The sequence below is a fragment of the Mesoplodon mirus genome (assembly GCF_964341445.2).
Source record: "Mesoplodon mirus genome assembly, chromosome: 11".
Taxonomy (NCBI): Eukaryota; Metazoa; Chordata; class Mammalia; order Artiodactyla; family Ziphiidae; genus Mesoplodon; species Mesoplodon mirus.
In genome coordinates this window covers 51,672,769-51,685,524 of record NC_138987.1, presented here as the reverse complement: position 1 = coordinate 51,685,524, position 12,756 = coordinate 51,672,769, and the positions used below count along the sequence as shown (strand labels likewise).

The window sequence follows — 12,756 nt, the reverse complement described above, 5'->3', positions numbered from 1 at the left end:
GTTTTTCAGGCGTTTGTACTTGACCATATTGATATCTTCCTTTTCTTTTGAAAACGTCTCTCAACTGTGTGAAAATGTGGATTTTAGTATGAACAGAAATTACCTTAGTGCTTTGCCCTAGGAGTTCTATAATTTTTAATAAGGCTCCTATAGGGTTAAAAAATACTAGAAAATACAATAAAGAGATGATAACTTCCTAATTGTGAAACATTAGAAGACTTGTAATGTGTAAACATTCAAAACCTCTGGATAATTACAAAAAAGAACACTAGGATAAAAAAATAGATCAGGGAAAACCTACGCATTAAGTGTCAGGAGGCCCTATTGCATAGCAATCAATAAGCTAGCTTTTGGAGTCAGATGTCGTGATTTCACAGCTCTACCACCTACCAGCTGTGTGATCTCAGGCGAGATACTTAGCTTCTATAAGCCAAGTTTAATTTTCTGAAAAATAATAAGGTTTCCTAATTAATATGAGGATTAAATGAGATAGTGTATATTACAAAGTATGTGGTATGCAAGCACTGAAATAGAACTAGGATTATTACAAGTCATTCAGGTTCAGTCAAATTTGTAAGAGACTCAAGATTCCAAAAACAAAAGAAGCAAAGTATGTAAATGCTGTTTCAGCTTGGAGCCTGCCTCTTCCCCACACATGCATAAAAATCATCCATGCCAAATGCTCTGCTCTCCATGAAGTCATTCTTGCATTCCCACCTGACCCAACTAGAAATGACTTCCTCCCTTGATCTCTATGACCTTTTAAAACAGAGATTACTTCCTTGCTTCAGCATTTCTCATAATGAAGCCATGCACTAAAGGCACCTGTGTTCTTGTATCTCCCCAACTAAACTATAAGCTTTGTGAGGATAGCTTCTGTTTATAATCATACTTTTAATCCCGAAAAGATCCTAAAACACAAAAGACATTGAAGAAAATTGTATTTAAATACAATTAAATTGTATTTAATTGAATTGAAATGTAGATATATTCAAATTACTTTTCACTCCTATTTTCTGTAGTATTTGCCTTTTGTATCATAGTGAAATTCTTGAATAGAACATGTGCTCTGTGTATTGCATGTCTGTGCTGAAATCATAGTGAGAAAAGCTATATGAATTTTAGAATGGCTGTCTTGTCTCTAGATAGTACATTCATTCTGGAAACAGCTCAATATGAATAGCAATTTTAAAATCCAATTTGAATCCAACTCTATGTCATTCTGACTGATGATCTGTTGGGTGTTGAGTCTTAAAATGATTTTAGATACATTAACTTAAACAGGTTAGGAGTTAATCAGTGAAACTGAAGTATTATTGTTATATGTAACATCTGCATTTAGATAAATTCAAATGTGTATATTATTTATTTTCATAGAGGAATTTTACTATACTGACCCTTGTCACTGGTATGAAATCAGTTTTACATAGTATGTAAAGATGCAGAGCATACAAAATATGGCACTCAGGACAAATCTTTGCTACCTATCACTGCAACATCATCTATTCTGTATATAAGGTACTGTAATAATTGACACGCATACTACTTTTGTTTAGAACTGTTGAGGGGTGATGTTTTCTTTCTATAATTTTTTTTCCTTTTTTTCCATTTTATTTAAATTTAAAATTCATAGGTACAAAAGTGATTAAATTTTGATTAAAATTATTATTATTATTATTATTTTTTTTTTTTTTTTTTTTTTTAGTACAAGACTCAGTCTGTAGACTCTTTTATTTATTTTCCCTCTTGAAACAGTATATTAAAGACCAACAGTTCTCAACATATAGTCTGGAGACCCTTGTGAGCTCCAGAGACTTTTCAGGGAGTACACAAGGTCAAAACTATATACATAATGATACTAAGATATTATTTAGCTATCTAATTCTAATAAAGATACAGTAGATTTGTCCAGAGGCTACATGATATATCCAAAATTATCTTAAAAGGCTACTAAAATAGTTCTCTCATTTCCAATTACATATCTGTATAAGGCTGGATTTTCTCCATAGACTTTAACCAAAACAACAAATTGCAACAGATTGAATGAAGAAGCACATCTGATAATCAACCTTTTTCCTAGTAAGCTGGACACTACTAAAAAGATATGCAAAATGTAAACCAACAACACTGTTCTTGACAATATTTTTGGTTTTGAAAACAATTTTCATACAAGTACTAGTTATATAAACAAATGTTGCATTTATCATTGTTTCATTTTAATAGTTCATTTAAGAACTATTGAAAGATTTTTAAATGTCTTCATTTTTCTTTTTAATTCAGTAAATATAAATAGATATAACCTACATAAATAAGAGATTCTTGAGGTCCTGAATAGTTTTTAATGCATCCTAAGACAAAAGATTTGAGATTTGCTGTTATAGGCTATTCTTAAATATCATCAATTAATCTTGTTAACATTCTGCATCATTTATTACTACTCTTTTTTTTTTTTTTAGATTGAGGTAATTTTATTTTATTTTATTTTATTTTATTTTTTTGCTTTATAACAAATTTAATCAGTTATACATATACATATGTTTCCATATCCCCTCCCTTTTGCGTCTCCCTCCCACCCTCCCTATCCCACCCCTCCAGGCGGTCACAAAGTACCGCGCTGATCTCCCTGTGCTATGCGGCTGCTTCCCACTAGCTATCTACCTCATGTTTGGTAGTGTATATATGTCCATGCCACTCTTTCACTTTGTCACAGCTTACCCTTCCCCCTCCCCATATCCTCAAGTCCATTCTCCAGTAGGTCTGTGTCTTTATTCCTGTCTTACCCCTATGTTCTTCATGACATTTTTTTTTCTTAAATTCCATATATATGTGTTAGCATACAGTATTTGTCTTTCTCTTTCTGACTTACTTCACTCTGTATGACAGACTCTAGGTCTATCCACCTCATTACAAATAGCTCAATTTCATTTCTTTTTATGGCTGAGTAATATTCCATTGTATATATGTGCCACATCTTCTTTATCCATTCATCCGATGATGGACACTTAGGTTGTTTCCATCTCCGGGCTATTGTAAATAGGGCTGCTATGAACATTTTGGTACATGTCTCTTTTTGAATTATGGTTTTCTCAGGGTATATGCCCAGTAGTGGGATTGCTGGGTCATATGGTAGTTCTATTTGTAGTTTTTTAAGAAACCTCCATACCGTTCTCCATAGCAGCTGTACCAATTCACATTCCCACCAGCAGTGCAAGAGTGTTCCCTTTTTTCCACACCCTCTCCAGCATTTATTGTTTCTAGATTTTTTGATGATGGCCATTCTGACTGGTGTGAGATGATATCTCATTGTAGTTTTGATTTGCATTTCTCTAATGAGTAAAGATGTTGAGCATCCTTTCATGTGTTTGTTGGCAGTCTGTATATCTTCTGTGGAGAAATGTCTATTTAGGTCTTCTACCCATTTTTGGATTGGGTTGTTTGTTTTTTTGTTATTGAGCTGCATGAGCTGCTTATAAATTTTGGAGATTAATCCTTTGTCAGTTGCTTCATTGGCAAATATTTTCTCCCATTCTGAGGGTTGTCTTTTGGTCTTGTTTATGGTTTCCTTTGCTGTGCAAAAGCTTTTAAGTTTCATTAGGTCCCATGTGTTTATTTTTGTCTTTATTTCCATTTCTGTAGGAGGTGGGCCAAAAAGGATCTTGCTGTGATTTATGTCATAGAGAGTTCTGCCTATGTTTTCCTCTAAGAGTTTGATAGTGTCTGGCCTTACATTTAGGTCTTTAATCCATTTTGAGCTTATTTTTGTGTATGGTGTTAGGGAGTGATCTAATATCATACTTTTACATGTCCCTATCCAGTTTTCCCAGCACCACTTACTGAAGAGACTGTCCTTTCTCCACTGTACATTCCTGCCTCCTTTATCAAAGATAAGGTGACCATATGTCCGTGGGTTTAACTCTGGGCTTTCTATCCTGTTCCATTGATCCATCTTTCTGTTTTTGTGCCAGTACCATACTGTCTTGATTACTGTAGCTTTGTAGTATAGTCTGAAGTCAGGGAGCCTGATTCCTCCAGCTCCATTTTTCGTTCTCAAGATTGCTTTGGCTATTCGGGGTCTTTTGTGTTTCCATACAAATTGTGAAATTTTTTGTTCTAGTTCTGTGAAAAATGCCAGTGGTAGTTTGATAGGGATTGCATTGAATCTGTAGATTGCTTTGGGTAGTAGAGTCATTTTCACAATATTGATTCTTCCAATCCAAGAACATGGTGTATCTCTCCATCTATTTGTATCATCTTTAATTTCTTTCATCAGTGTCTTATAATTTTCTGCATACAGGTCTTTTGTCTCCTTAGGTAGGTTTATTCCTAGATATTTTATTCTTTTTGTTGCAATGGTAAATGGGAGTGTTTCCTTGATTTCACTTTCAGATTTTTCATCATCAGTATATAGGAATGCCAGAGATTTCTGTGCATTCATTTTGTATCCTGCAACTTTACCAAATTCATTGATTAACTCTAGTAGTTTTCTGGTAGCATCTTTAGGATTCTCTATGTATAGTATCATGTCATCTGCAAACAGTGACAGCTTTACTTCTTCTTTTCCAATTTGGATTCCTTTTATTTCCTTTTCTTCTCTGATTGCTGTGGCTAAAACTTCCAAAACTAGGTTGAATAAGAGTGGTGAGAGTGGGCAACCTTGTCTTGTTCCTGATCTTAGTGGAAATGGTTTCAGTTTTTCACCATTGAGGACGATGCTGGCTGTGGGTTTGTCATATATGGCCTTCATTATGTTGAGGAAAGTTCCCTCTATGCCTACTTTCTGCAGGGTTTTTATCATAAATGGGTGTTGAATTTTGTCGAAAGCTTTCTCTGCATCTATTGAGATGATCATATGGTTTTTCTCCTTCAATTTGTTAATATGGTGTATCACGTTGATTGATTTGCGTATATTGAAGAATCCTTGCATTCCTGGAATAAACCCCACTTGATCATGGTGTATGATCCTTTTAATGTGCTGTTGGATTCTGTTTGCTAGTATTTTGTTGAGGATTTTTGCATCTATGTTCATCAGTGATATTGGCCTGTAGTTTTCTTTCTTTGTGACATCCTTGTCTGGTTTTGGTATCCAGGTGATGGTGGCCTTGTAGAATGAGTTTGGGAGTGTTCCTCCCTCTGCTATATTTTGGAAGAGTTTCAGAAGGATAGGTGTTAGCTCTTCTCTAAATGCTTGATAGAATTCGGCTGTGAAGCCATCTGGTCCTGGGCTTTTGTTTGTTGGAAGATTTTTTATCACAGTTTCAATTTCAGTGCTTGTGATTGGTCTGTTCATATTTTCTATTTCTTCCTGATTCAGTCTTGGCAGGTTGTGCATTTCTAAGAATTTGTCCATTTCTTCCAGGTTGTCCATTTTATTGGCATAGAGTTGCTTATAGTAATCTCTCATGATCTTTTGTATTTCTGCAGTGTCAGTTGTTACTTCTCCTTTTTCATTTCTAATTCTATTGATTTGAGTCTTCTCCCTTTTTTTCTTGATGAGTCTGGCTAATGGTTTATCAATTTTGTTTATCTTCTCAAAGAACCAGCTTTTAGTTTTATTGATCTTTGCTATCGTTTCCTTCATCTCTTTTTCATTTATTTCTGATCTGATTTTTATGATTTCTTTCCTTCTGCTAACTTTGGGATGTTTTTGTTCTTCTTTCTCTAATTGCTTTAGGTGCAAGGTTAGGTTGTTTATTCGAGATGTTTCCTGTTTCTTAAGGTGGGATTGTATTGCTATAAACTTCCCTCTTAGAACTGCTTTTGCTGCATCCCATAGGTTTTGGGTGGTCGTGTCTCCATTGTCATTTGTTTCCAGGTATTTTTTAATTTCCTCTTTGATTTCTTCAGTGATCACTTCATTATTAAGTAGTGTATTGTTTAGCCTCCATGTGTTTGTATTTTTTACAGCTCTTTTCCTGTAATTGATATCTAGTCTCATAGCATTGTGGTCGGAAAAGATACTTGATACAATTTCAATTTTCTTAAATTTACCAAGGCTTGATTTGTGACCCAAGATATGATCTATCTGGAGAATGTTCCATGAGCACTTGAGAAAAATGTGTATTCTGTTGTTTTTGGATGGAATGTCCTATAAATATCAGTTAAGTCCATCTTGTTTAATGTATCATTTAAAGCTTGTGTTTCCTTATTTATTTTCATTTTGGATGATCTGTCCATTGGTGAAAGTGGGGTGTTAAAGTCCCCTACTATGAGTGTGTTACTGTCAATTTCTCCTTTTATGGCTGTTAGTATTTGCCTTATGTATTGAGGTGCTCCTATGTTGGGTGCATAAATATTTACAATTGTTATATCTTCTTCTTGGATCGATCCCTTGATCATTATGTAGTGTCCTTCTTTGTCTCTTCTAGTAGTCTTCATTTTAAAGTCTATTTTGTCTGATATGAGAATTGCGACTCCAGCTTTCTTTTGGTTTCCATTTGCATGGAATATCTTTTTCCATCCCCTTACTTTCAGTCTGTATGTGTCTCTAGGTCTGAAGTGGGTCTCTTGTAGACAGCATATATATGGGTCTTGTTTTTGTATCCATTCAGCCACTCTGTGTCTTTTGGTGGGAGCATTTAGTCCATTTACATTTAAGGTAATTATTGATATGTATGTTCCTATTCCCATTTTCTTAATTGTTTTGGGTTCGTTATTGTAGGTCTTTTCCTTCTGTTGTGTTTCTTGCCTAGAGAAGTTCCTTTAGCATTTGTTGTAAAGCTGGTTTGGTGGTGCTGAACTCTCTCAGCTTTTGCTTGTCTGTAAACGTTTTAATTTCTCCATCAAATCTGAATGAGATCCTTGCTGGGTAGAGTAATCTTGGTTGCAGGTTTTTCTCCTTCATCACTTTAATTATGTCCTGCCACTCCCTTCTGGCTTGTAGAGTTTCTGCTGAGAGATCAGCTGTTATCCTGATGGGGATTCCCTTGTGTGTTATTTGTTGTTTTTGCCTTGCTGCTTTTAATATGATTTCTTTGTGTTTAATTTTTCACAGTTTGATTAATATGTGTCTTGGCGTATTTCTCCTTGGATTTATTCTGTATGGGACTCTCTGTGCCTCCTGGACTTGATTAACTATTTCCTTTCCCATATTAGGGAAGTTTTCAACTATAATCTCTTCAAATATTTTCTCAGTCCCTTTCTTTTTCTCTTCTTCTTCTGGAACCCCTATAATTCGAATGTTGGTGCGTTTAATGTTGTCCCAGAGGTCTGTGAGACTGTCCTCTGTTCTTTTCATTCTTTTTTCTTTATTTTGCTCTGCAGCAGTTATTTCCACTATTTTATCTTCCGCCTCACTTATCCGTTCTTCTGCCTCAGTTATTCTGCTATTGATCCCATCTAGAGTATTTTTTATTTCATTTATTGTGTTTTTAATCGATGCTTGATTCATCTTTAGTTCTTCTAGGTCCTTGTTAACTGTTTCTTGCATTTTGTCTATTCTATTTCCAAGATTTTGGATCTGGGAAATAGAATCTTGGATCATCTTTACTATCATTATTCTGAATTCTTTTTCAGGTAGACTGCCTATTACCTCTTCATTTGTTAGGTCTGGTGGGTTTTTATCTTGCTCCTTCTCCTGCTGTGTGTTTTTCTGTCTTCTCATTTTGCTTATGTTACTGTGTTTGGGGTCTCCTTTTTGCAGGCTGCAGGTTCGTAGTTCCCGTTGTTTTTGGTGTCTGTCCCCAGTGGCTAAGGTTGGTTTAGTGGGTTGTGTAGGCTTCCTGGTGGAGGGGACTAGTGCCTGTGTTCTGGTGGATGAGGCTGGATCTTGTCTTTCTGGTGGGCAGGTCCACGTCTGGTGGTGTGTTTTGGGGTGTCTGCGGACTTTTTATGATTTTAGGCCACCTCTCTGCTAATGGGTGGCGTTGTGTTCCTGTCTTGCTAGTTGTTTGGCATAGGGTGTCCAGCACTGTAGCTTGCTGGTCGTTGAGTGAAGCTGGGTGCTGGTGTTGAGATAGAGATCTCTGGAAGATTTTCGCCGTTTGATATTATGTGGAGCTGGGAGGTCTCTTGTGGACCAGTGTCCTGAAGTTGGCTCTCCCACCTCAGAGGCACAGCACTGACTCCGGGCTCCTCAATTTGGGATGATGTGTTGTCTATTCATGTATTCCACAGATGCAGGGTACATCAAGTTGATTGTGGAGCTTTAATCCGCTGCTTCTGAGGCTGCTGGGAGAGGTTTCCCTTTCTCTTCTTTGTTCTCACAGCTCCTGGGTCTCAGCTTTGGATTTGGCCCCGCCTCTGCGTGTAGGTCGCCGGAGGGCGTCTGTTCTTCGCTCAGACAGGACAGGGTTAAAGGAGCAGCCTCTTCGGGGACTCTGGCTCACTCAGGCCGGGCGGGAGGGAGGGGCACGGAATGCGGGGCGAGCCTGCAGCGGCAGAGGTCGGCGTGACGTTGCACCAGCCCGAGGCGCACCGTGCGTTCTCCCAGGGAAGCCGCCCCTGGATCCCGGGACCCCGGCAGTGGCGGGCTGCACAGGCTCCCAGAAGGGCGGTGTGGGCAGTGACCTGCGCTCGCACACAGGCTTCTTGGCGGTGGCAGCAGCAGCCCCAGCGTCCCACGCCTGTCACTGGGCTCCGCGCTTTCAGTAGCGACTCGCGCCCGTCTGTGGAGCCCCTTTAAACAGCGCTCTTAATCCCCTCTCCTCGCGCACCAGGAAACCAAGAGGGAAGAAAAAGTCTCTTGCCTCTTCGGCAGCTCCAGAGTTTTCCCGGACTCCCTCCCGGCTAGCTGTGGCACATTAGCCCCCTTCAGGCTGAGTTCTCGCCGCCAGCCCCAGTCCTCTCCCTGCCCTCTGACCGAAGCCCGAGCCTCAGCTTCCAGCACTGCGCGCCCCGCCGGGGCGAGCAGACAAGCCTCTCGGGCTGGTGAGTGCCGCTTGGCACCGATCCTCTGTGTGGGGATCTCTCCGCTTTGCCCTACCCAGGTATGTGGGGAGTTTCTTGCCTTTTGGGAGGTCTGGGGTCTTCTGCCAGCGTTCAGTAGGTGTTCTGTAGGAGTTGTTCCACGTGTAGCTGTATTTCTGGTGTATCCGTGGGGAGGAAGGTGATCTCCGCGTCTTACTCTTCCGCCATCTTACCCGGAAGTACTACTCTTTCTTAGAACGATAATTGTCTGATTAAAATTATTATGTGCTAATATTTTTAAAGAAAAGAAAAAGAAAGGGGTGCATTCAGTTTCAATCCCAGCTATTGTTTGGACTGTCATGTCACATGAACAGTGACATTTTATCTGAGGATATGAAGATAGCATTGGATCTTATGGATTGGATATTCTGAACATCAGATCTGATGTGTCTGCTTTTCAATATATGTGAAATAAAACTTAGAAGTCATTCACAATTATATCCTGACATGCTCTTCTCAAACACTGGAATGTAATATGGATTTAAATTCTGTCTTAATATTTTCTTCCTTATTTTATTTAATTTTATGTATTGTATGTTAAAAATGTTGAAGGAAGTATTAAAAATGGATAGGCTGACTGGTGGGTTGGTGGTGGAGTCCTTAGGGGTATGTCAGTCGGGGAAACAGTAAGAAGTTGACATTTGACCAAAAGTCGATATGGAGCAGCAATAATTAACTATTTATTGAGATGACCTTATAGAATATTTGCTCCTTGCTTCATTCACATTCTCTTTTTTAAAGGGCTGTCAAATTAAAGTTAATTCTTCTGTGAGATTACAATACAGGCATTTTAAAAGGCGTTTCTTAAGATCACAGTTTAGTTGATAATTGTGAGTATAACCAACTTTATTTTAAGTAGTTGGAAAAAAATTAAAGTGACAATATAAAAGAATTAATACTTTCTGTTTTCAAAATATGTCCTGCTATCTTAATTAATATTTGAAATATCCCAAACCAAATAAAACACCACCATAGTAAAATCAGTAAAAAACAGCTTAGGTTTCGGTAGCTTTCCATTTGTTGTCTAGTCTCCAACTGAACAAATTGGGATTGACTTGAATGATAATGGTATAGGAAGTATGTCCTTTGGCTGCGTTGGGTCTTCTTTGCTGCTCTCGGGCTTTCTCTAGTTGCGGCAAGCAGGGGCCACTCTTCATTGCAGTGCGTGGGCTTCTCATTGCGGCGGCTTCTCTTGTTGCGGAGCACGGGCTCTAGGCACATGGGCCTCAGTAGTTGTGGCTCAGAGGCTCTAGAGTGCAGGCTCAGTAGTTGTGGCACACAGGCCTCAGTAGTTGTGGCTTGCAGGCTCTAGAGTGCAGGCTCAGTAGTTGTGGTGCACGGGCTTAGTTGCTCCGCGGCATATGGAATCTTCCCGGACTGGGGCTCGAACCCGTGTCCCCTGCATTGGCAGGCAGATTCTTAACCACTGCACCACCAGGGAAGTCCCTGGTCACTCATTCTTTCAATCATTTATTCAAGACACTTTCTTTGAATGTTGAAATGAAATACGAAGAAAAATATAAAATTCTTCTCCAAAAATTCACACTCCCAGGTGGGGCATGAAAATAGAGAACCAGGGAGAAGTAGACACTTATGATAAAATATAGTAAAACAGCCTTGTATCTGGTGCTAGGGAAAACAGACAGAAGCCCCAGCTCTGTGGGAGGGGGAGAGAAAGGTATTTTCACAGAAGACATACCATTTTAGTGTAATCTTTAAAAGTAGTAAGAGTTTTCCAGGAGAATCCATGGGGCAGGCACTGCAGGCAGAGGGAACAATATATGTACAGGTGCACGCCAGTGCATTTAAAACCCTGAAAATTGTCTTCACCCTTGAGTTGCTTAGAAGCCACTTATTCGTTTCAGTGGCCGCCGAGAGTAAAGGACAAACCAGATTCCAGGTTGTGTAATTAGTTAACATTTGTTGAACATTATCGTACTGGTTGCTAAACTGAATCTTGTTAGGCCCTTCCTCTACCCAGTGAGTACCGTCTAATTAAGAGGACAGCCAAGGCAGGGAGGAAAACAACATCAGATCAATCAGCAGCTGTCTTTAAAGGGCCTCACGGCTGTCTGTATAGAGATTTATAGATTAACTGCAGCACTTTGAATTGCAGTGGGAAGAAAATTGGCAGCAGCTGCAAACTTCACAGTGTGGTTTTATTCTGCTTCAGGCAGCTGAACCCAGAAGTAGGTGGGCTGCCCATTCTGGTCCCTCCGATATTTAATAGTGTCCAAGGGTATCCCCAATTAGGACACCCATGTGTAATCCAGCCATTTTCTAAGCTATCATCAATATGCATGAATTCATTAAAAACTCTGAAATATTCTGATTCTAGATAATAAAGGTGGAATTTTATATAATTTAAGGAAATTCATCCAGGAATTTAGAGAATATCTATTTGTGTAATTCTAAAACCTTAGTGATTGAAATCTGTCTGAAAGGTTATTGGGAATAATCTTTATAGATTTTATTATAGGCCTATAGCTAAAACTATCATAACTTTGTGCTTGCATAACACAGGACATAGAATCATGAAAGGTTAATCTTTATTTTTTAAAAATAAAATAAAGAGCATTCTATTTTAGTATTATAGTTAAAATAAATGATTTTAGTCTAATCTCAACTACATGTCAAAGGCAATTTTTTTCAAAATTACAGATACAGTACTATTATGTTGTCTAGAATAATATATATATAGATACATATTGTTTGGAATGCAAAAAGTTCTAAAGTGAAAAAGCAATATTTCTTTTTGCTTTGATTATTTATATCATAGTGAATGAATGGCTTGATCAGTGTAAGTGTATTAAAATATATATTTAATTTTAGACCTAAATACTATTTATGTAAGAGACTGGGTAATAAGTAGTGAGGCTGTAGGGATTTCAGATGGCTGAACTAACTTGTATGCATTTCCTCACTTGTATTTCATTTCCTACTCATCTTGATTTCGATGTTAGATCTGTTTTCTTTCTCGTATTTACTGGATTTATTCCTCACACTTACATTTTTGCTGAACACTGAGCTAGCATTCTGAAGTTGCCTAATATTTCCGTGAACTTGGGCAGGCTACTGAAGCACTCTGAGCCACCACTGACTCATCTTTAAAATGGTGATAATGACATTGGTTCTGCCTCTCTCACAGTGGGGCTGTGAGAATCAAATGTTTCAGTGCTTTTGAAAGTGTCAAGTTACACACAGTTAAAGGAGGTATCATATTGATTGTATATCTCAGAGTTTGCATTGGCACATATTATAAAGGCAAGTTTTAGTCTTATTTAATAAAAGTGTGATACTTTCTTTGCAGAAAGAGGGAACTTACTAAGAAACTCAGATATTCCCCCAGCAGTTTGAACGTGTATCTTTATGCCTGCCAAGTGTGGATGTAGATGTTAACTGCATCTAATTCCACAGGGCTTCAAGTCCATTATCCTGCAGTTCAGGATTCATGGAGCAATACAGTTACACATCCTTTCCTATCACCCTTTCCATGCTACAGGAAAAAGTTAGGTAGCAGACTTATATCATGAGATAATTCCCCAAATATTAACCACTGAGACTGTAAACAGCTGGCTCTGGGATCTACTTCTGAGAATTAATCCCCATCCTTCCCTCTCCTCTCCTTCTATTCCTTGCTACTATTGGTGGGCCTTGTATCCAAATCCTTTTGTGTTTAAGGTTTGTGGATGTGTACACTATGTATGTACTTCAAAAGGAGTATACAGTACTTCAAAATACAAGCTCTTGTTTAATAGGTAATTTGTGTATGTCTGTGTTGGAAAGAAATAGCATACAATAACAAAGATGAAGGTGCAATTTAAAGCACAGTGGTTTTGAAAATCTGTCTTT

The 12,756-nt window shown here is 38.3% G+C and overlaps 1 protein-coding gene across 2 annotated transcripts in view; it reads left to right on the top strand.

Moving 5' to 3' along the window:
- NELL2 (neural EGFL like 2) overlaps positions 1–12,756 on the top strand; it is a 456,105-nt gene that overhangs the window by 322,885 nt on the left and 120,464 nt on the right. The gene's annotated exons all lie outside the window — the stretch shown is intronic.